The 24,954-nt window shown below is 38.0% G+C and overlaps 1 protein-coding gene across 6 annotated transcripts in view; it reads right to left on the bottom strand.

Moving 5' to 3' along the window:
- 5-HT2A (5-hydroxytryptamine receptor 2A) overlaps nt 1-3,478 on the bottom strand; it is a 32,727-nt gene extending 29,249 nt beyond the window's left edge. For 2 of the 6 annotated variants that reach the window (XM_032439055.2, XM_032439057.2), the window contains exon 1: nt 1,754-3,477. The gene's annotated coding sequence lies outside the window, so the exon portion shown is untranslated. Of the gene's footprint in view, nt 1-1,753 lie in introns of all 6 variants that reach the window. The other 4 variants (XM_070206744.1, XM_070206745.1, XM_070206746.1 and 1 more) reach the window with 4 other exon arrangements.
- Between the last annotated feature and the right edge of the window lie 21,476 nt (nt 3,479-24,954).

The following is a 24,954-nucleotide window of genomic DNA, read 5'->3' as shown; positions in this document are numbered from 1 at the left end:
TTCACACAAATGTGTGAATGGGCCAAAAAGGATGAATCAAATTTTTTAAAATTATATATATTAACATATTTGGGGGGAATGGCGTACGATTGATATTCTGCGTATAGTATTAAAAAAATAGTTTACATACATTTGCACTAAACCCTCCTTGTACTCTATTATACCCTCTATACCCATTGGAAAATATGTACAAAAAAATAAACAACAAAATAAATCTGGTAAAACTTTTCGTTCTCAGCAATTGTGTTCTAACCAGGCTATATACTTCCATATATCAATTGGGCATGGAAGTTCTTATATATCTTATATATAACTTAAGTATTCATCCAAAAACACATTAAGATAATTGCATATAGCTAGCCTTGCACAACGCTCAGCGCATTTCCTCTCTTGTACAGAACAATTAAATTTGTAATACCCTGTTCTAAGATAAAATACGTGTTTATTGGTTTCGTTTGTCGCTCAGTCACTAGCTTTGTGACGCATCCGTCTGTGTGCGAGTATGATAAATATGTTTGTTTATATCTTGACCAAAGCCGCATTTACCCTTTTAACCCCGCTTCTTTCTATAGGATTTACTGTCATATGCAGAAGATATCTTAGATATCTTCACGAAACTAAGCAATTATGAAGTTCACAATTATGGCACATGTATCCGGAAAATCTTGTCACATGCCTATAAGGGTATTTAATATGTGTGTGTCGCAGATAGTTTCTTTTCATGTTTAGTTTTTTTTCGATTATTTCAGAGACCGATTGCATGCTCTGTTAATATTTTTTTATTTATCTAGGCGATGGGTAATATGTCTGTCCCATTTAACAATTTTTGATGCTGCCCAAAGAATGTTAAAGAGTCGCTTCTTATCCTATTCTTATAATTTTTTTTAAATATACATGTGCACAAAATTAACTAAACTATTTCCAGCTACTATGAGATATTTTTCTTATATTTAAACTAAAGGACGATTACTTACATTTTTTGTATGGGTGCATCTGTATTAAAATGCATGCAATAAAGAAAGTTACGATATCCTTAGAAACATAATTATCGCAAAAGCTGAAAAACAATTTAGCTAGTTTCTCTCTGACCTTAGACGACACAACGATTTTCAGTTGCTGCTGTCGACACTTGTGGCACAAACTGCTGTAACTTCTATGCCTGTTGCTGACAGCACTTAAACAGCTTAGCAGTTGGGCTGAAAAACTTGAGGTAATCAACGGCATTTTATGTTGATTTGCCACTAAACTTTTACTGACTTCGCTTATCTCAGGACTTGGTCTATGCCCGAGTCCGGAGGGGAAGCAAATGGTTTTGTTTTTCCTAAATGACAGACAGACCAGTAAAGGCAGAGCTGGCACAGATAGTACAACATAATTTCCCCAACACCTTTCAGGTGCCATTAAAAGTTTATTCACATCAAGAAAGCTTAATAGTTTAATTTCCTGACAGAGCTTTAAAGAATATATACGACCAAGGGAAAACCCAAAAACCTCAAGTCCAATGAAAAGGTGCGAGCACATTAAAAAGGTAGCCTTTGGGTTTCGGTCTCGGCTTTTCGGTAATAAATCTCTGTCTGACATGTGCGTCTGCCAGAGTGAGTTGCGTTTGGGCGGACAGTTGACTTATTTTAGAATTTATTTTGCGCAGCCCACTCGTTTGGATATCCTCGAAAATACTTAAAGTTAGATGGCAATTGCAATTAGCACTATTAATTAGATATGCCTAGTAATAACATATTTCCTTAACACGCACCTGCTTCACAAATATTTACTGCGTTGTCTGGCAGGCTTTCGTGTCATTTCCTGCCGCATTTAAGACGGAACTTCTTTCATCATTTTGTGCTAGCTCTGTTTGCCTTTCCTTAATTGCTCGTGACTCTGCTGATATATGCATGCATTGCTCCCTTGCCGCTGCCACTACCAAAACAAAGCCAGCACAAAGAATTAACATTCATGTAATTACGTAATCAGCAGCGGTCGGGGTGAGCAGCGGAAGCGGAGTGAGCGGAGCGATGCGGTGCCAGCTGCGTGAAGGACACCAAGAAGTTTACTTTAGGCAGGCGTTGCTTTGATTTCCGCCGGCTTCCTTCCGGAACACCTTATTTACATCGCCATGACTCGTTTTTTTTATTCACCATTTGCTTTTTATTTATGTAAACATACTCGCGTACACACATGTGAACACACACGCACAGTTAGTTTTTAATTAATATCCATTGGCAAGTGTTGCCAGTTTTTGTATTTTAATACCCTGTATTCTTTGCAAATGGCTAAAAAAGTGTATTATAGGTATGTGAAAGTATATTTAATAGCCACAGCAAGAAGTATATATTCTTGATCTAGTGCGCTGAGTCAATCTAGCTATGTCCGAATGTCTATCTGTCCGTCCGTGTGAACATTTTGTCTGTCTTATTTCAGCTCTTAAATATTTCATGAGGATCCGACACTGAATTTGTTCAGGAAAGGGTGTTCCATAGGGTGGAATAGCAGCACGACGCTATGTTTAGGGTATCTCTCGTGTAATACTCCCAACTAGAGCACTCATGTTGTTTTTATTTAGCTATTGTGTAGTTTTGGCTTGATTAAAAACCTGAGCATGTGTTGTTCACTGAAGTTAAGCTAAGCACACTCCGCTTGTTAATTATTTGGTGCCAAGCGGGCCTCATATTTTTATGAACTGAACCCAGTGTACCGAGAAGCTCTTGAAGTGGCAAGTTGAAAAATGCAATCTGCATATCATTCTCAGTTTCAGATATTAATTTATCAGCTTGATATTCGCTCGTTTGTTTCTATTGCAGTTGAATATTATGAAATCGAATTCAAAGGAAACATCATATAAGCCTCTGAAGACCTTAGGGCTATTGTGCATGAGAACCTAATTTCGAATATCGGCCCAGCCTGTCATTTTGACTACGAATACATACGTTTACTGATGCAAACAAATACATACAGAAATTGCACTGATATTTATGTATATTTGCACTCATATATTTTAATGTCGGTATGACTCAACTGGCTTAAACACTGCCGGTCATTATTTGTTTTCGCTACTCTTTTTCATCATCGTCTCCATTTGTTTTTCTTTAATAATTTGTATTTTTCACTTTAAACAGCGACTGAGGCTTTTGTTAACAACGCGCACGAGTTTCTATTATGACACTTAACTTTTTTTTTTGTTTTATAATTTTTTTTCAAAGCGAGGCGTTAAAAATTGACTAAATTATTCAGCAGCAAGTGTTTGTATATTAAGGGGGCGTCAATATTATTTGTAGCATGTGCAGGTGTTGAAAAACTTTTGGGTTATCTTATGGCAAAATTTAAAACTTGTTTTTTTTAATTTTCGTTTTTGTTACAAATGACACTTAAATATTTTACAAAGCAAATTTCAAATTTCCCGCGCAAATATTATGAATAATGAGTTTTACTCTTCGCTTATCGAGAATTCGAGCGCTTAGAACGCAACGCGGCAAAATTTTAAAACAAACTGACTGTGCGAATTTTCCAAACTGGTCCATTGAGTCTGAAAAGCCAGTGAAAGGCAGCCGCAGCTGCGTTCGCAGTCGCCGTCGACGCCGGCGTCAACAACAACATCGTCGCTCGTCGTTTACGTGCGACTCTCTCACAACACGCTCTCTTTGGGCCAACAAACAGTGGGAAATTTTTCCTGGCTTTGTTTGGGAAATTTTCTTGGCGCTTACCGCTGCGCTGCAGCTGCTGGCTTTTTCACTGCCTGACGCCTGTGGAAGCCGTCGCTCTGGTGGTCTTTCAGCGCCGTTGGGGGGTCGTTAGTGGCTGGCATTGGCGCCGGGGACGCCACGTGCGCGGAACTGTGCTGTCAACATTGTACGTGCCTCGCCGGGCCCTTGCTGCTTGCGTATTTTATGAATGAATTATATACAGAATGAGAATTATAATCATTGGTTATTAGTGTGGCAGTTCGCGGAATGTTGTAAGATGCTACTCTTGTAAGGCTCTTAGAACTGCATTGGGAATGGATTGTAAATTCATTTGCATGATACGCATTTAACCTAAACACCAAATTGGTTTCGATATCACAGTTAAGCAGTTGTAAGTCATAATTTATATTTATTTATTTTTTTGATATACTTATTAACATTTTTTTGTTAAATGTTATGATATAAATATATATTCAGCAGCTCTAACTCCCTTTTTGCTTACTTCCATGCAACATAGCTCATTTTGCATTTTCCTTATAACATTTAGTTACATTTAATTTTGTATATTGCGAATCTTTATTCTGGCCTATTGAAATACGTTTATGGCAACTTTATCATTCCGACAGCTTCGTTGTGTGTCTTTTCGATGTAATTTATTAGGACGTGCATTGGTTGTGCTTCATATTGAAAAACTTTTGCGTGTCAACGAGAATATATACCTCTCTCACGTTTATGTGTATTTTATGAACGTGTTCGGAATCTCATAGGCAGTGTTCTTAAATTTTTCTTTTCAGATATAAACGAGCGTATTAGCTGCCGCACAACTGAATTTAATAGCCACACACTGTTTACCGACTCTCTGCTGAATATATACCTAAAAAATACACACACAGAATAGAGCTCATCTAGAAAGCAAGTAAAGGATTTGCTGGCATTGCATTACAAAAATTGTTCATAACTCGTATTTACTCGAGGGTTACTTTTATTGTGGTTGGAACTGAATTGAATGTAGAGATGAATTCGAAAACTTATCGCATCATGTGCGTCCATTTTACGTGCCCCAAATATATTTATGTGGTGTCCACAGCTCAGCACACAGAGCAAAGCACTTGACTGTGGAGTTGGGCGCAAAACTGTTGATTCCTCTCTGCGAAGTTTCGCATTGCATTTCGCTGCATATTTGTTCTGGGCGCTCGATTCATGTTGGCACGTGCCGGGCGCCTGGCCCCCCATAAAAAATATTGCTAGTGAAACAAATCCGGAAAACTTTGCGTAACGCGTCCGGTGGCGTATGCGTAATGTGAACCGTTCTCGAAACTGAGTGTCGGTCATTTAAGCCACTCGAAGACACAGCTCAGTGCCAACCCAGCAGCCAGCACGGCGACCGCATCAGCCGCAATAGCAATTTGATGTGGTTGAGCGCCAGCTTTATTTAATGGGGTTTGTCTTGCTTGAATCGTCCGCACACACATTCACACCTAACAACTGTAAGCAGATATGTATATATGTAGCATATATAGCCTATATGTAGGCCCCGACTAGCGCCTGTGCTTTAATTACTTAGTTGAGGCACCGCAGCTGCGACTGCTTTAACTCTAGCCTGGCACCTGCCTATTTGCATTGTTGCTTAAATATCGTTATGAAATTTGAGAGGCAACCCATTCAAATCAGTTCACTCTTTGTTTGCCCAAACAATGGAATTCCATTTAGAGGATAATTTGGGGTATGGTGGGCAAACTGTTTGGCTGGGCCAAAAATATGATACCCAGTCTTCCCAATCACAATTGGTCTATAAATGAATGGGTTCCAAAGAGATTTGTATTATTTATTAGTGATTCGAGAATTTAATAATTACAATAAAATAAAGGAGTCATAGTGAATCGAGGTATAAGTATTATATGATTTTAATATCTATTGTTTGGAAAATATTTGTCCGACAGCATCGCGCTTTAAACATGCCCAACAAGGATGACTTTTACAGTGGTTGGGCTAACCATAATAAAAGAAACCTACAAACGAATGTCTGCCGCCATTAAATTAACAAATTTTATAATGACTGTGTTTTTATGTCCGTCATTAAATTATAAAATTTTTAAAAATATATGCTCAGTACTTCTTATGCAGTGACCTCTACCTTTTGCGCAGGCAATCAAGACGGCATACTCAAAAGTTGTGTCAAATATTTATTTAATAAACAAAGCAGCATTATGTAGCAAACAAAAGCGGCAACGAACTTGGCCAACTTGGTGGGCAAATTTAATAAAAAAGTTAAAATACTAAATAAAATACTGTACGGCATCCGCAGCAGAAGTTTTCTTGGGTGGAACTTTCTCGGCATAGACGCGGAAGAGTAACCAGCACGAGTGCTCTCGTCCGGAGCGCCCGACTAGAAGATACCTAAAACCATCCAAAATCATAGCCAAAAACTACCTATTTGTAGCTATTTATTGGATAAAGCTATTTTACTTACATATTAAATAATATTCAATAATAATCAATCGCTTCTTACTCTCGCCGCATAGCTAAAAATGTATCCTACAAGTATAGTTTCTGAGATCGACGCATTCATAAATACGGTTAGACGGGCGAAACATTTATGCTAACCAAGAATCTATATATTTAAAGATGTACATACTAATTGGGCTCGCATACGCCGCTTTCTGTTACATAAAGTGACACCAACCAATATACTCCTTTTACCCAGTTTTCGTAGGTTCTGGATGTAAAAAATGAGGAATAGAAAAGAGGAAGAAAAAAAGTACTTGAGCATTAATTTGCCAATTCTAGGCGACGCACGTTACTCACATGCTCCATTTAACAATTTCTGTGTTTTGTGTAAACTCTTTTCAACGCTTGAGCAAACGAGGGCCAACTTGGCTTGCTTGTCTCAGCTGCTTGTCGGTTAAATGGCCTAAGAGTAGGCAACAAAGCGGCGCACAAGCTGCGTTTAAGTGGCTCAGTTTAAGCGTTCAGTTTAATCATCGACATTAAGAGCAATTGCTTGTCTGCCTAACATATTGTTGTAGTTGTTCGTATTGTTCGGCGTCCTTATTGTGTTTGTTACAAAAATGCTGTCGGCAATTTGTTGTTATCGTGCCAAGAATGCCTTCTTTCTGTTGGCTCATTTGGGCATGAGTATTTAGCGCAAACATAAATATTTGCATTTATCTTGCGATATTTTCTGGAATGTCTTAAATAACTTTTATATGATAGCCTTTAGTTTGATACTATTAAAAGGTTAAAACTTGTATTTACTTTTAAGGTCATGTTCCGCTTGATATTGTAGATAATTTCGTTCTCTATATGGGAAAACTGCAACAAACATCTATCAAATATGTTAAAAATATACTTACATATATTTAATATCAATTTAAGCAAGTAGTATCAAGAATACTATTTTTATACATGTATATGATAAAGTATCTGCCTTACGCGAATCATGTAACAGAAATAATGTTTCATTTTCAAGATATAACAAAACATTTTGTTCTGGGCCATTAAGCTGTGTTCTGAATCTTTTGATTTATTCGCTACGAGCTAAATATTGCAAAATATATAGCTCCTAGGAGTTTTAGTAGTTTTAAAAATATTACAAGCATACACAAGTGAGAGGAAATAATGCGAAATGATGGTGTTTTTAATACAATACAAAACAAAACAATATATTTACATTGATAAGACACGAAATGAAAGCAATTCTAAGGAAATTGATTTCAAAATGTGTTCAATAACCAAACCAGAAGACACACAAACACACGGGCCCGCACACATACGCTCAGTGTCAGAAACAGTTTAAGCCAACCGCAGCAGGAAAATCCCCAGGCTGAGATATTAAAGGAAAATGTAAGACAAGCAGAGCTTAAAAATTAGACTTAATGGGATATGTGTTAAAGAAAATTGTTATGTTAAAAAATGTAATACAAAAGAAATGCGAAACGTGCAGGAGAACATAAACTGATAGGCTTATGAAATTTTATTCATTTGAATTGGATTTTGAATTTCCATAAAATTAACGATCTGACTATATATATGGCACGTAAAGCAAAAGAGAAGAGCAACTAGCTAAATAAAAATGTATCAAATTATGCAGCAGGAGATCTCTATGGCCATTCATAAGATATGTGTTTATAAAAAAAGTATCTTTGCCATCTTTAAGTATATAAAAGTTTCTAAGGATATAGGCGTATCTGAGCGATGTTTAAGAATATACGAGCAAGAGGTGTGGGACACCTGTGCGTTAATGAAATCAAAAAACTATTGTATAGAATACGAATATTTTATAGGGTCGGAAATGTCGTCTTCTATGCGCTACCCATTTCATGAAAACATTAAATACTCTCTTCAAGAGTAGAAAACACATATTTCAACATAAAAACGGAAAGCTTGTCAAATTGTGTAAATAAAATATATCTAAATTAATACTGCTCTTCACTAGAAATGGAGACCCACTTGTAGTTACCATAGCACAAGCGTCCCAAACGTATTTCATATGAATTCACATACAATAATATTTGCCTGACAATTTCCACTGGCAAATTTTTCTCGGCAATGGCCTATAAAAAAACAGACCCGAAAGGAGCAACTCGAGCAATCCAATGAAAAAAGTGTGAAAAAAACTGAATTTTAGCTTTTATTAAAGTAAAACAACAATGGAAAGCAAATCAAATATGAGCTGATTTTCTGCAAGGTGTTGAAGTTTGAATACCCTTACAAATATACTGTGTTTCAATCCTAAGTTACATATTGTTGTTCTTAAGTAATATGTCCATTTCCGGCAGTTTGTTTCTATGGGTGGGATGCGGTGCGGGTGGCCAACCCGCTTAGTTAATAGATCTTGAAAAACATACTACACATTATTAATCAGCAGTTTCTATAGCAGTTTTAGGTTTTAGTGGTCCGATCCGTCCAAATTAGTATGTATATTTCAGGTATTATTGATTATAAATATACTTTGTATGGTCAATCATGTGACTCTCTGGCACATGATGCACAGCAGTTGTTAAACTAGTAATAGCCTTGATTAGGGTATTAGAGCAGTAGGCTGCTGTTAGTCAACTTATGCGTGTCCTTATAAAAATATGTTCACTATGAGAATATTGCATGCACATTTTCCACGAATTTCCTGAAGAGTCTGCCAGCTATAAATGTTGATAATACAGCACGAGTTTACTTGTATACTACTTATTTGAAAAATGATTAAGTTGCTGCTCACGGGCGACACAGAATTCCCAATGTTATAACACAGTTGGTCCCCAGCGTAAAGGTCACGTGTTTTGCGTAGTTCGCGTAAAAGTTGAAACTAAACCAAGGTAGTATGTATATATACATATATATTTATTTAAAAAATATAATCTCTTTGTGTATGTAAACGAGTATGGCTGCGGGCGCCAATTAGCAGGTCGGATTCTTCGTGTGCCCCAAGATAAGCCACATTCAGAGCATCGCATTAAAAGCCTGCGATGATTTGTGTGCGCTGTGAGAAATATGTGAAAAGTTTAATGAATGTGTGCTTTTAGTAGGACAAACCCAGTTACTTAAGGACGCTTAAAGGTTGGTTACGCCTGCGAGTGCAAGTTGAGCTTAGTTGCTCATGGGGAGATAAATAAGGGGGGCTGACTTGATGCTAGTGTGGCAAGTTAAATCAAAACTTAACTTTGTCGACAGCCTGAACATAGAAATTTGATGCTGCCTCAACTTAAATTCAGGTCTGCCCCAAAATTTGATATGGCAAGCAAGAGAAACGAACAACTTTAAATTCATATTCATTTTTAAGGCCCTGGTCGATGTGTGCCAGCCGGCCAGCCGGCCAGCTTGGGCAGTTTTTGCTAGACAATTTATGATGTTCATGGATGCGAGTTTATGTACTTTGGCTACTGTTCTGCTCTTTGTCATGTGGGAGATACAAAATTTTACAGCCTACTTATATTACTGAGCTATAAATTTAAAAGCCGCACATTTCATTTACCAAACAAATTTTTTTAGCTGTATTAAAATTTTTCTTTAAGTATTTATGCTATTTGGTAAAGGAAAAAAACAGCAACCGCTCTTAAATATCCATGTTATTTTATTGACCACAGCTGAAGTGTCCCTTTTTAATTGGTTTCAATATGGATATTGCAGCAATTGAAAATTGATTGGCTGTGACAAATCGTGACTGACAGACAGTCCGTTCAGGGAGATTAGCCCAGTTAATGAAAGAGAAAGGCAAATACGAGAATAGCTCTAAAATCGCCAATTATAATTAAGCGTCGTTTTAAAAAATGAAAAGTACTTAAATTCATACGCGGACAACCGCCCCAAGGGTAATAAATAATAATTTGTTTTCCTAATTTGTATCGCACATATGAGAAGGGCATAGTTTCAGGAAAGGCCAAATGGATGATGATCTAAACAGTAATTAATAAGTATTAAAAGTTAAAATACAATTGCATATATTAGCGACAGGTCTTGTATGTGTTTACTTATATATCCAAGCTATATGTATAAAACAATTGAAAGTAGTATTTTATGTTTAGTTAAATCTCTATTAATCACAATTATAATAACCATTTTAATTTGACCATAATTTTTGTATTTAAAAGTTACAGATAGTTTTATTTATATGCACATTTTTTTAATTTTATATATTTGTTTGCCTTGAAAAAAGGGTATAAAAGCTTGGTTTATGTTTGTATGTTGATGGTAGAGTTTTGGACCTCTCTCAGAGATAAACATCCTCTATAGGCGAAGGGAAAGGCAGACGGGCAGACATCCAGATCGACTGCACCCCAAGCTATATAAAGAGCTGGAGATTTAAATTTTGAAAAGTAGGTTTTCGTGTGTGTGTGTGTGCCTAAGTGTATTTGTGTATCTGTAAGTATAGAAAAGAGCTAGAAAGTTTTTAGCTCCAGCTTGTCTTTTTGTTTTGGGTATCTCCTATTCGGATATTTCCGACTAGACCACCTTAAATGTTTTATTTTTTTTTTGCGGCTTACTGATGGGCCATAAACATAATATTAACAACATTCATGTTTATACAATTTATTTGATTACTGCTCTTATTGTCATAGCAATTGAAATTTCATAAATGAAAATTAACATGCCAACAAATGAACTGTCTGCCCAATGAAAATGGAAATGGAAATGTAACGAGACTTTACTGTGCTGTGGCTGCCGTAAGCACTGCATCCGATTTTCATTACGCGGCTCAGCGGAAATCTACTTAAAAGCTATAGCACACACATACACACACACTTCCTCTCTCACATACACATATACATGTAAACAGAAACTGATTTTAATAACTTTATATGACGTTCATAAAAATGATCATTGTAAATTTTGCGGTGTGTGGGGAGGAGTAAAATGCCGCAAATTAAATCTGTGGTGTTGTATTCAGTTTTAATGCCTGCCGGAAAGTGTGTGTGGGCGTGTCTGCGTGTGTGTGGGCCATAAAAGCAAGCAGAGACAGTCTGTGCTCCGGCATTGTTGTATCATCGTGGCATGTTCCTGTATCTTTCGCTTGGCAGGCGCTAATGTAAATTCACGTTTTAGAGATATTCCTGATTTCATTTGAGTTTCATTCAGGACAAAGATTTTCAGTTAACTCTCATTGCTCCTGTTCCTATGCAAATGCTGAAATACCCGAATGCAAAGGGGAATGCGAATGCCGCACAGAACATTAATAACAAAACGTAAAAATTTATTTACCCCGCGTGAGAGCTCAAAAGAAAAACGCTTTGAATGCATACGTAATAAGTTGCATATATGAGCCCAACAATAATTTAGCTGATAGCAGCAGGTCCTTTTTCATCGTCTTCATCCTCTACTTATTGTTATTGTGGCTGCTGTTGTTACTGTTGTTATTTTTTGTTGCTATAGCTGCTGACACTGCGCGTAAAATTAAAAGCCAATATGCGGCAGAAAATCCGCCAACGTGGCAACCTCCTGCAGAGGTTTCATGTGACGGCAAAGGATGAGCAAGAAGACACCCCTACACACAGTCACACATCCGCACACACAAACGTTTAAAGGAATAACAACATTATTGTATCGTAACAATGTATAGCATGCCTGGGTTAGCAAGAATTGAAGCCGAAGCAGCAGCAGCAGCAGCAGGAAGAGCTGGGGCCGAGCAGTAGTAGGCCCCGGAGCTGCTTTTGATTGCCGCCTGCCACTTGATACGGCAACACAGTCGCTTCGTTTGTCGTAAGACAAGTGCGTGTTTACGTTCCCACGGGCTTTTGCCCATTATTTGCCTATATCATCCCACATATTCAGATGTACCTGTATAACCCCTACACGCTTCAGATGAAACAGGCACTTCCATGTTGCCAAATTCTGCCACGCATCTTAAATATGTGAACGTCCTCCCTGCCAGCACACATTCTATTAATGTGGGCTTACCTATTTGTATGTCTATGTCTGTATGAAGCTATTTTATTATCGATACATCTATGCGGGTAATGTCCCATGCGAGTAATGCAACTGTATTGCGTTATAAATAAACATGTCCTTTGTGAATGCCACATTTAACATGATACCTACCAGCAGGCGGGTAAATTGAATTTGCATGTATCTAAAGGTCAGATATGACTCAATTGAAGGCTAGAAATTATAATAACAACAAACAACGACGGACATTAACGTAGGCTTCCGCATCCGAGTCGAGCAACTGAGTGTTGGACACAATGTGTGCATATATCTTACCCAAACATTTGCACTGTGTACTCATAAAACTCGATGCTAATCAAAGTAAAGTATTGCTCAGCTGATTCCAAAGTTTTAAAACTAACCCGATACCGTTTATCCTGATGTTTGTTTCCTCCTTGAAAAGATTGTGCTGCTCTTGCGCACTTAAGCTGCCTACTCTGTTGATATAAAATGTAGCCTACTTCTCTTCGAATGTGTCGCATCTGGTTTAACCGCCACTGAAGTTTGTCTTTGTGTTCTGGTTGAGATTTACTTATGCAAAGTTCTTAGTCAGAATCAAGAGTTTTTCTTATGTTTGCTTTTGCAAAAACCAATAGGTTCAATACCCTCTGTTGGTACTCATGAATAATTTATTCTGATTACTTAGTATCTCCCATGACAGAACGGCGCAACGCCCAATTAACACGTCTTCCATGCAACGTCGAGTAATTTTCAACCCCAACCAAGACCTTTTTACATTCGATACCCTTTGAAAATTAGTGAAGCAGTGTATTATGATTTGGTGCATATGTATGTGACAGACAGCTTCAATGGTCGATCTAGCCATCTAGACGATCATCTGTCTGTCTGGCACACAAATCAAATTTATTTCAAATTACCTTTAATTTACATTGGGTTATTGTTTAATCAAGAACAGAATTACAAATTATGGAAGTAGACAGTAGAGTAAACACAGAACAGCTTGATATATTTCTATAGATACCGATGTTATTTAAGAATCCACAAGAGTACGAAGCACTTCTCCTGATAGCGGCGTCTGTAGATGTTTATGCGTATGTTTTTACGGATATATGTATACAAATATTTGTGATGACATCTCGACGCTGGGTATAGAATATCATAGACTCCCGACAAGAGCACTCTAACTTGTTCATATTGCCATTGTTAAAAGCAGCTGCCTGAAAGCCTGAGATTTATTACCAGGCCTGAGCCGGCGCAAATGCTAATAGTCTAAGGTGCCTCGTCGTGTCGCTAGTAGCTCGCTGCTTTTCAAACCTTGTACCTTAGTAATAGCAAGCTATGTATCCAGAACCTGAAAAGAATCGAAAAGCTTTTATTAAGCTATAATTTGGATTTGTATGTATCGCTGCTTTTCAAACCTTGTACCTTAGTTAAGAGCAAGCTATGTATCCAGAACCTGAAAAGAATCGAAAAGCTTTTATTAAGCTATAATTTGGATTTGTATGTAAAGTTCAAAGTGTTTAAAATTTCGAATAAGTTATATTCTACTTTTTTTAATCAAACTATTAGGAAATAAGCTAGATGTATTAATTTAATACCTTTTATGTTGAGTATGATAAGTTGCAGCATTCGCTACACCTGGGCTTTGCCTTGGGACGTTGTTGTTATGTCAACAAATTTCTCGTACATTTTTGAACGGCAGCAGCTGTCTAATACCTATTGCTCAATGCGTTGTGTAAGAGATGATGCCTTCGCGATGGGATTAATTAAATTTTACGCTGGCTTTAAGGCGACCTTCAAAATGCCGCACAATCAGTTGCGTTGAGTTGAGTTAGAGGCAAGCCTCGGCGTTAAGCTTTGTGTGCATGATTGACAAGCTGCGGCATTGTTCTCTAGTCGTTTATTGTCTGTCATGCAATGGGGAATTCGTCAAAGTTGTACTTTTATTGCTCTAACCAAATGAAGAATCGGATTTTGTCAACTCTATTCAGTCAAAAGCTATTACCGAAATGCCATCAAGCATTTGCATACGCATGACAGCGATTACATTGAGCAAAGACTCTATGTGAGTGAGCGAGTGTGGGTGTGAGTGTGTCTGAGTGTGCGTTTGCATGCGTATTCATTTTCATAATTTTGCATGCCAGCGAAGGCTGCCACATGTGGCAGTGCACACGGCGCAGTTGTCACAGATATATGGCCAAATCAAATCACAAAGGCTTCCACTTATGTAAATGTCTCCAGGACGACGTCGATGACGGCAACCCATCTGTAGTATCGAAAACGCCCTGGAGCCTGGCAGCTGTTGGATTTGAGTATGGAATATGTATGTGCCGGTTGCATTCTGGCTCAACGATATCTTGTCCTTTGCCAGGCCGAAGGGACGTCTGTAATTTAAATTGTACAAAAACACATAGTTCAAGTAGAAGATGGATATATAAGTTCTCATAGAGAGAGCAATGTCTCCGTCGAATAAATTGCGAGCGAAAATGAGAGAGAGGTGGTTAAGGAGGAGAAGCCTTGGCTCGGCAAAGATTATTGATTGGTAACAGTTGGCTGATTATAAAATATATATCTACTATATGTACATATAGATTTAAGTGAGACGAATGGACTTTGCTAAAAATTATAATAGCTTTGTGTGCGGAATGCAGTTAGAAAGTATGCAGAAAATATCTTCGGACAAGATTTTGCCTGTTGCCATGAATAAAATGCCTAATATACATTTCTCCTTAAGTTAGCTCCCTTTTCACTTTTGTCTTTACTCTCAGAACTAAAGTGTTTGCTTTGTAACATTTGTTTATGTCGCAGTAAAGTTGTTCAGAGCAAATAGTTTTCATTAGCAATTAGAAAGTATTTAACAATACCAGAGAAGACTGTCTAATTATTATTTAATGAGTAAAGTCCCGAGATATGCACCTACCCCCACGAGCAGGGCTCTAATGTTTTAAATTTCAATTGTTTCTAATTTATTCAGACAAAACATGGAAATGCCTATTTTATTACTAATTGCTGCACAATGCAAATGAAATTGCGATTAATGCATTGTTGGCTACTGTCTTGTTATTCTCATTTAATTTCAATTATGTAGCGTTGGGATATGTATATATTCAAATGCATGCATATAACATTATAACCAACAATAATCATTAAACATATGCGTATACTTAATGTTATCAGAAAAAAAAAAAAAAATAATAATAATAATAAGAAATAAGGTGACACCACCCATTAAATAAAAGAAATAATGTAATAAAAGTGATTTTGTGCAAATGTGAAGTCAATACTTACACAGAATAGTCTCAATGTTCTTATTGCTTCTTGGTGCAGGATTATTCTCCTATTTGATTACTTCCAACTAGAGCACCAGTTTTTTCATTATTTTTTAATATTTTAGCGTTGCCCTGGATTATTTGTTATTTTTCCACAATTAATTCTTGTTTACTTTTGACTTAGCATCGCTTTTGTTAAACATTACAAAGCATTAGAGCAATAATATAAATGTTTATTTATTTTATACATATAAAAATCGTGCCTTAAAGTTGTGCCTAACAATTAAGTAAAAAGCTTTTTCTTGTCATATCCCATGCCACAAGAATATATATGTATGTATGCATTAAGGGAAAGTATGAGTGTATTTATATTTGTTTACCCACCATATAAATGAAGCATATTGAAAGGTACTATTCCAGTTGCCAATGAGGCGAGCAAACAATCGAAATACACAAACGAAAACGAGGCTGAGTTTAAGACGCATCTGGAGCCTGAATCGAGCGTGACATGCTTGGGATGCCTTAGGGTCAAAGGCTATTGTTAGCTAAAGAAAAGCCAGTTTACAGTTTAAATTATAAAACCTTAAAGCACAAGCACACAAATGCACACCAATACAGCTACTACAGCTGTCGACTCGTATGGCCTGTGTGTGTGGGTGTTCGTGTGTGCTGTTGGCCAGCTTTCACTATCACATTCAGTTCGTTGATGCGGCGCGATTAAGGTCAAGTGGCCATGGGAGCATAAGTTTGTTATTCGTTTGAGTAAGCTTTAAGCAGTTCTTTAACGAAGCATTTCTACAGTGGCACAGCCATAGACAGGCTAGATATATACAGAGAGACAGACACACAGACAGGCATTTGTCATTAGCATACTTGAGCAATTGCTGGCAACAATGCAGCGTGCATAAAAACACTTAATTGTGCCTGGTCATAAACGTGCTAGCACGTGATGAAGGCTCATGCAGCCCCTTTCACATGCCCCGTCAAGGACCACTAACATAGAGAATATAAGCAAGCCCCGGCTAACGGCAAGCCCCCACAAGGACGCATGTGAAGGGCTTTAAATGTTTCATGGCTTTGTTTCGACTAGGGGCGCGTTTAAATTGTAAATTAAACCTTTAAATATGCATGCGGCACGGTCGAGTGGGCAAATATTTTCAGCTGCCAGATCGGGCTCGGCATTTTTAGTTAATGAAATTCTAGCGACCAATTGCGCTTGTGCGCTTTCTAATGTGACAAACGATACCAATAAAATTGATAGGAAATTGTTGCCAACTCATTCGCCAATATGGATGTTCGGTATGTGAATTGAAGTGTAAGTTGCAATACAATGCACCCAATGAAGCAAACGAGTCTTATATTGCCAGTAAAAATAATTTCATTTACATAAATCACTCATACGGCAAGGTGTACGCATGCCGAGCAGTAAGCGAAGCAAGTGCTGCAGTATGCTCTGTTTCTTGCTGTAGCTCTCTGACTGTGGCTGGGGCTGCGGTGGCGGCTGTTGCCTGGCAGCCGTTTTGACGGCAAACACGGAACAGCATGACATGAACTAAATGATGATTTATGAAAGCAGAGAATGTCGACGTAAGGCAACAGAGAATGCCAGCAAAATAAGCTGGCAACTGCCAGTGCAGTGGAGTTGAGTTGAACGAAGGCAGGATATGAAAGTTAGCAGTTGGGCTTGAGCTGCAGCTTGACTATAGATGATAAGCTTCAAGTCCAAATCCTCAATAGCTGATCCGGAATAGCTAATGGAAAGAGCATAATCCATTTCAAAAAATGCGAACGCTAAGCTGATCTACCTAAAAGTTGGGTAACTGTGAAACAAGCAAGAATGCCCTAGTGCAGAGTGTTCGACTGGGAGATACCTTGAACCAGAGCCTTTTCTACTACTAAATACACAAAACCACATATAATGCGCTTCTCTTTTGAACTTCTCAAGGCCCAAATATGGCACACACAAGACTTTCACATGAGTTTTTATAATTTTAATATGCATTTCAGATTTATCCACTAAATATGCTTAAAATCCAATTCTACAAATCGATATGAGTTAGATATATATGCAATTAGGAGACTTTTCGTTTTGGCTATTTTCTGCTTGCATACGCGATAAAATATATATTAAAATAAATTAACAATTATGTGAATACCACTGGCTCGTTCTCATACCTTTAAGGTTCCATCAAGGTGCCATCTGACTATGACATGCTGACGTTAAACCGCTTTGCTGGTTGATTAACCACAGATTTCTTGCTACCCCACAGGTGAGGGGTAATTGCACCGTCAAGTAGCTGTTACTCACAACTTCTGAATTAATACTGCCTGAGCTGTTGAGCCAACTAAAGAAAATGAAGAATCCTTCTGCCATTACCACCAAACGCACCAGACGTCGGGCAGGACTACAAAGCAGTGCAACATGTTTGAAAGCTGACAGGGTAACCCTTACTGGAGCTGGCGATGCAACCTTTGAGTTGAGTTGAGTCGTAAAGAGGAAAGCAGGTGGCAAACGGTTGAGGTAAGGTGTCAGTTGCAATGGCACGGCCAAACCCTGGTAATTAACAATGGCATACTAACCCCTTGCTTGTGCTATATCGAAATGATTGCCGCAGTGAGCCGCATATGTGTATCGATTACACTAAATAAAGAAGCATAACAAACATAAAATTTGGGTACATTGTATTCGTGAACAGAGCATAGACTTGCAACAATTAAGTTAGTGAGGTGGTCGTGTGGACAGCACAATTCACACACACAATCTATAACCTTTCACCCCACACGATCTGCGCAGCCGTTTCCGCTCGCAGACAATTCGTTTTGTGAGCCGTCGTTCAGGCACGTGACCCGAGCACAGGCAAACAGATGTCTTGCCCTAAAGGAATAACCCGTGCGGAAAATCACATTTACTTAGCTTTTAATACCCTTTAAATAAAAGAAAGCATAATGCTATTTTGCAATTGCTGGCAGAGTTTAGATAATGTATATACCCAAACATGTGATCTGGAAAATATGCACATGTCATATATATTTTATAGGTTGATTTGATTTTGCGCCGAATTTTAGGTTTATTGTTTTGAAAAATAAAAACTTTATTTCATTACGAAATCACCCTAAAGAGGACTGGCAGAGTGCAAAATAAATAATGTTCAATGTGTGAACACAATGACCCGTAAGGGTTGAACAATTTTCACACTTAACTGACAGTTTGTTGAAGGGACATTGATAAAATCGTAAACTGCCCTTTTTAACGGAACGGCAGCTTAACTGAAAATTTAGTAAGCAGTGTTTTTTTTACCCAACTATACCTTATAATAAATTGTAGTTATTTCTGTAGATTGTAATAGCCGAAGTACAAGGATATAATTATAATTGAAATTAGAATCTCTATCACGACCGCATAGTGTATCCCTGGCGTCTTGGAAAGTGTCAGCAAAGGCTATGGAAAGTAACTATAGACTTAAGTATCGAATTGTACTTTGAATCTGTGTACAGAGTATCTCGTGACCGAGAACTTTCGTCAGTAACATGATTATTTATTTTTAGCGTAACTTTGTGGGGGAGATCGAAAAACTTTTTAAATTGTGCCGGCGGGCTTGAGCTTTATGTTTCCTGTTGGCTCGGTTTTGGGTATAGTTTATTGTTTAGTTGGCGCCGGGCCAGTATTATTTTAATGTGAAAACTTTAATGAGTATGTAAATATTTATGTAAATATTTATTGTTGTGCAATTTGTGAACAGTACGTGCTATGTAGAATGAAAAGGGAACTGCTTTAAAATTTAATTAGGACTGAACAAGCAAATTACTTATTCACCGTTTTTGGGCAAGTGTTAATTGTTGACAAATAAGTTTGTTTTATGTAGTTTGTATGAAAACACAACATTTCTACAGCAATTTTCAGATGACATTTGCATGTGGACTGCTAATGACTTCTAGTGCCCGACGGTCCGAACAAATAAAGCCCAAAAACAACTTAAAGTAAATGAGAAATGCCTAAATTTGATAGCCACAAGAGTGTTGTCCCAGCCGAAATGGACAACTGACAACAATTTAATTCAAATTACAACAAAACGGAAACTCTGCAGCCTGCAACTGTTGGCCAAAGACAAATAACCAACCGCCAGCCGACCGACCGGCAACCTTTGAGAAAATAACAAAAGCTACAGTAGCCAAACAATGGCCAAAGAGTTGAGCAATGCTCACCTAGTATTCGTACTCGTAACTTTTTGTTCATTTTTAGCTCTTGTTTGTCCAACACGTGTTAGACCAGGTAAATAACCGAATTTTTGCTTGATAGTGCCAATACCGGGCACAAGGGACACCGCAAATAGTCCATCTCGACATTCAATTGCCATCATAGGCTGTGGTCAGCAATTTGTAATTGAGTGAGCCAAGTTGAAAACCACAGTTCACAGAATAACATGGTAGGTCCATTTGCATGCCCACAGAATAACTTTGTGAGAGGTACAAGAAAACTGTTTTGGTTTCACGTTGCGTTTCGCTCGGCGAAGGAGGATGCGCCTCCTTGCACCTCAAGGGGTTTGAGGGCGAAAAATAACTAGTTTTTCGAATTGAGAACCGGCATTGCCGATAACTTAATTTGTCGTACCCTTTTATTGCAGCTTACTAAATTTAGTAGTAGGTATAGATTTCTATCGATTTTTTCAAAAGAGATGATCAACATTTTAAATCCTTCTTGGCTTTTAATGCTAGACAAGAATGTTTTAAAGAGTTATAAAATAATAATAGAAAAGTAAACGAAAACACGAATAAAAAACTAATAATCATGTATGTATTTTCTACCTTGCAGAAATGCATAAGTGAACATCCTTCCACGTCTATACCCCATTTAAAAGAACTCTTGCAGCTATTACTGCATTGCGAACAGCAACTGGCAAAGTTCGGACCAAGCCGCAGAAAACTCAGTTTAAGCCCATTTATGTTAGCCTCGTTTACACACTCAGTTACCACAACAAACTCTGACAAGCACTTAAAAACTTGTTCTGAATCTGCATAGGCCGACGACAGGCGGAAGAGCTCCGGCCACATTATTTGTATATATTCTTGACTACTACCAAAAGTGATTCAGATTTTTTGTTTTATTTGATATTCTAACCAAGAAGCAAAGCCGAGGTAAAGCCTTTTTACCTATTTGATATTTTTATGAATTTGATTTGTTTGTGCGTGGTTGTTAAAGAAAATCTCCAGTGTACCTTCGCTGGAGGGACACTCCTACAGCTGCCAGCAATTCCCAAGCATCCACAAGTTTACGACTGGCTTTAACAATATATATTTGGCGTTTTGCATGTGTAAATGTAATTTAGTGGAGCTTTGCAAATGGCCACAATTTACAAATTACGACTGCTGATTGCGTTGCTGCCTGCAAAATCGCGGACACGGCAGTTAGCATACAATTTCGGCCAGAAGGATTTGGCAAACGAGACATACACCTGGCTGTCAAGTGCAGTTTATGCGCTCTAACACGCGCAGGACACCCAAAACACGCATACATATATACAGCACTGATTACCTGGTAAAGTACATGTAAAAGTTTCGTTCAAAGTCATAAAACATAAAGTAAAGCGTTGGAATTGTCGCGACCGCAGCTTTGTGCAGTGGGCATAATTTAGTTGGTTCCCAGGAGTAACTTGGGGCCAGGGCAGTCGCGGAGTGCGCTTAAATTTGTTTATAAACTGAGGGAGAGCAAAGTTCCAACACAGCGTCATAATTGCTGGCCCACTGAGTCCTTGTCACCGTGCGTATACTTAATATTTTCATGGCCATTGACTTATTTATGTGCGCCTTGTGCAAGCCACCAAAGCCAGCGAGGTTGATTGCTGGGTCCGAAGAAAGCGCATTTAGTCCTGCGTAATCGAATGGCATGTCAATATGTATAAGGTAAAGTAAAAAATGGAAATGCTTGTCATAAAAAAAAGCATTACTTGCATTATATTATCCCTTATTGGGATAACACTTGATGAATGAAGATGTTTTTTGTCGGTATATTCTCGCATGAACTTTACATACAACTTTAATATGCCACTTATAAGCGCCTTATTTAACTTCCACAGACCGATATGCAATTATTTCTTAGAGCTTAAGTTTGGTTTCACTTAGAGTAAATAATTTCATGCCCCGCATATTTGCACACCTGCAAATTAAACTACAACTCATTTGCATGCCGTTTTAGTTAATAAAGCCAAAGAAACAACCACAAGCTATTCATCATGCAAAGCAGGTGCAACATCAACATTGTGTTACATTGTGAGTGCCCGTAGGTGTGCGTGTGTAAATGCTTTAAATATTATATTGGATTTGCAGATGCACAATCTTGGTTTGTACAAGCTTGTGAGGGAAAAATTTGTTTTCTGGCAATGTTGATTATAGAGCTTATCAGTCTGTCAATTGAATTCTGACTTCAGTTTTGCACTTTTGTATGCATTGCACAGGAAATGGACACGCCTGAGTGTACACTTGAAATTGAATTAGACTACGAGACGAGCCTAATTTAATTTACATTTGATTTTCTGATTGCCTTTTGTGCACACAGAGTTTGTTGCGGCTGTGTGCCTAAAGCTAAGACTGTAATTAAATTAAATACCGGAATCAGGTTGATGAGTTTCTCAATCCTTCTGTCAGAAACGGGAGATTTTGATATTATTAAGACATATTGTTGCGACCAAAATTTGTGCTATACAAGGCGCAAGCACATCAATCGGTTGACTTGACCACTAGATAATAGATATATATCGTCAGATTAAAGTAAATAGATTCGTTCATGAGATCTTGAAAACAGCATATAATATTTAGCTTCATAGACAGCCCATAAAGTCTGGCTGACTTCAATAAAATAATCTCGGCTGCAAATCGAACTATCAGCTGCGAACGAGGACATTTCGAGCTGTTTCGGCAGCCATCAGGAACTCTGTTGAAAGGTGCGAAAAAGCATTGAACGTAAATGTTCACAGCGCGCTGAAACTGTCAGCGAAAGGCAACTGCAGAATTGTCAGCACGAAAAAAAGAATTGAAAAAAAATAAAGGTAAAAAAAGCAAATGAATATGACACACAAAGCTGGTTGTAAAATGAATTATATATATATGTGCTCGTTGATGCCACGTTAACCGTTTGCGTACAACGTTCCCATGCTTTTATGCACAAATTACCTGTCACTTGTGCTTACATGTCTGTGTCTGTGTGTATGTATATATATATACTTGTGTATATGTGTGTGTATATACATGTGTGTATGTGCTGCTCATTCTGGCGAAAATATTGCAGGCGCGAAAAGGCAACTCCTTTGCAGGTTCATATATAATTACTGTATGCCGCGCAGGAGGAGGAGGTAGGAAGTACACTTCTATTAGCTTCTGTGCCACAATTCTGCAGTGGCTCCGTGGCCAGGCTAAGGCAAGGGCAAGTTTATGGCCAACATTTGCCAGACATGTGTTGGCCCGAGAACGTGCAACAGTTCAACTATTTGTCTGTGCGTGCGAGTACTCAATTAACAGGGCATCATTAGAATGTGAACAACCCATCCAGTTGAGCCGGCAAAGTAGGACAAAACTAATAATAATAATAACAAATGTTTTTCACCTGGCTTGAATACGTTATAATCCACTAATCTGTTTTTCGACTCTTCTTGTTTTAGCTTGTTACTATTTCCAGTTGGTTCTTTTTGATGGAATTGCGTGCAAGTTGAGTCATCGATGCATCACCTAGCACAGGCGTGCCACACAAATTTTCTGCTCTCCATTAAGCAGAATGACAATTTCCACAGTAAACTTGAATTGGTTTGAGAAAAACTAACTAGCTAACCGAAGGGGCCAACATACTTAACGTGTTGTCTTAATATTTTGATAGGCAAAAAAATAGAGAATAAAATTGAGCACATTAACAACATCAAATATTCTACCTTTATAATAGACAGATTATATAAGAGTTCTACTTTTTGCTGGCTAAAGCTGAAGAACCTTGAGTTCGCATTTTGCCCTACCCTAACCATGACGCTGGATAATTCACTCCTTATTTATATGGTAAATTAACATTTTAATTGTACAGTGTTAAATTAAAACAATATATTTTATATTATGCTTAGTGTCAAATCACTGAACAAAGCCTTACTAATTAAGTGCAAAATTCTATTGCAGCCATAATTTATCGCAATTCGTACAATTTTGAACACGTAAGTGGGGTCCTATTTCATTGTTTTTAGATATATTGTCATGGCCCCGGGTAGAATGCATTTTCACGCTTTTTAAAACCTCCCCCCCCCCCCCCCCTGAAAACGCTGTGTTTTAATCCAATTTCGATTGAAAAATAGTGAAAAGAGTTGCCCGCTGGCTTCTGGGAGTGCGTCGAGAGTGGAACTTTCCCAACTTTGCATTGTATGCAATCTGGTACGTATGTAGATATATATAATTCAATTAAAAAGTTCACAATGTAAACGAGTGACTGCCGCTATAGAATGTCAATACACAATTTAATTAAAGGTTGCGCATACGCCGAGTAGGCAGCATAGAAAAAACTATTCATGGGACAAAGCATAGCACAGAGCAATTTGCATGTTAATTAAAGCGCATCAAAGTTTGACATATTGCAACCATAAAATTGTGTACAACATGCCCCAACTTCATGGGTGGCTCTTACGGTAGCCCACAGAGGGGCGGGAGCAGTGGACACGCCAGCTGGGGACCATACAATAAATATAAGCGAATGAATATTAATGGTGGCCAGGACGTGGTCAGAACGCGGGGCTAAATCTGTGTGGCGACAGCAATTTTATGTGGTTGAATCATTAAAACAAATTATGTGCTTATATGTGCGGCAAAATCAAATCAGGCAGTAAGAGTGAATGTTATTGATTATGAGAGGACAAATTGGGAACAATGTAAAGTACCTTCGCAGCCTGAACAATTTATGATAACATATGGATGCTGAATTATTTTTGACAAATCGTAGATACGGCTACTCCGGCTAAGCCATTCAATTGAACTAAAAGCATGACAATCTTTTGAAAAACGAGCTGAGCAAATTATCAAAGAAAATCAAAGACGGCGTCAAACTTTCTGCAGCTAGCCAAATTCAAACCGTAAATGCGAACTGTCGACAAGTTTTTCCTTGTTTCAGACTCGTTTTTGTCTTTGAATTTGGCATAATGAATCTGGCCTGGCTGCAGCACCAGCAAAAATATGTTCGGCAATTGGATAGAGGCCAAGAATTTTAATAGCGCCAAATAAAAACATAAGTATGCGAACGCAATCAGCCAAGTGACAGTGAAAAGTTTATGACTAAAGCTGAGCTGCCACTGCTCTGGGACCTTCTCTTGTGGAAAGTCGTTTAGCATATATGAGTTTCTACATGCATAAATTGTGTGCAGCGTATTCCCAAATAGCAGCAATTGGCAATCGCATCACTGACCCACACTCACAAAAGGTCATGAAATATGAGCACGATGTGCAAATGGGAATATTAAGGTAAAATTGTTGCACATGTTATGTCAAATACCAACGCAAGGGTCAGATGAAATAGAAGCAGAGTCATTTAAATGTAAGGGCTGAGCTCATTTTAAAACGAATACTTGCTTGTGGGGATTCATAACTATCAATGCCTTAGACTATAAAATCGATGATGCGCA

This window comes from Drosophila virilis, chromosome 2 (assembly GCF_030788295.1).
Source record: "Drosophila virilis strain 15010-1051.87 chromosome 2, Dvir_AGI_RSII-ME, whole genome shotgun sequence".
Classification (NCBI taxonomy): Eukaryota; Metazoa; Arthropoda; class Insecta; order Diptera; family Drosophilidae; genus Drosophila; species Drosophila virilis.
This window is presented reverse-complemented; position numbering and strand designations above follow the sequence as displayed.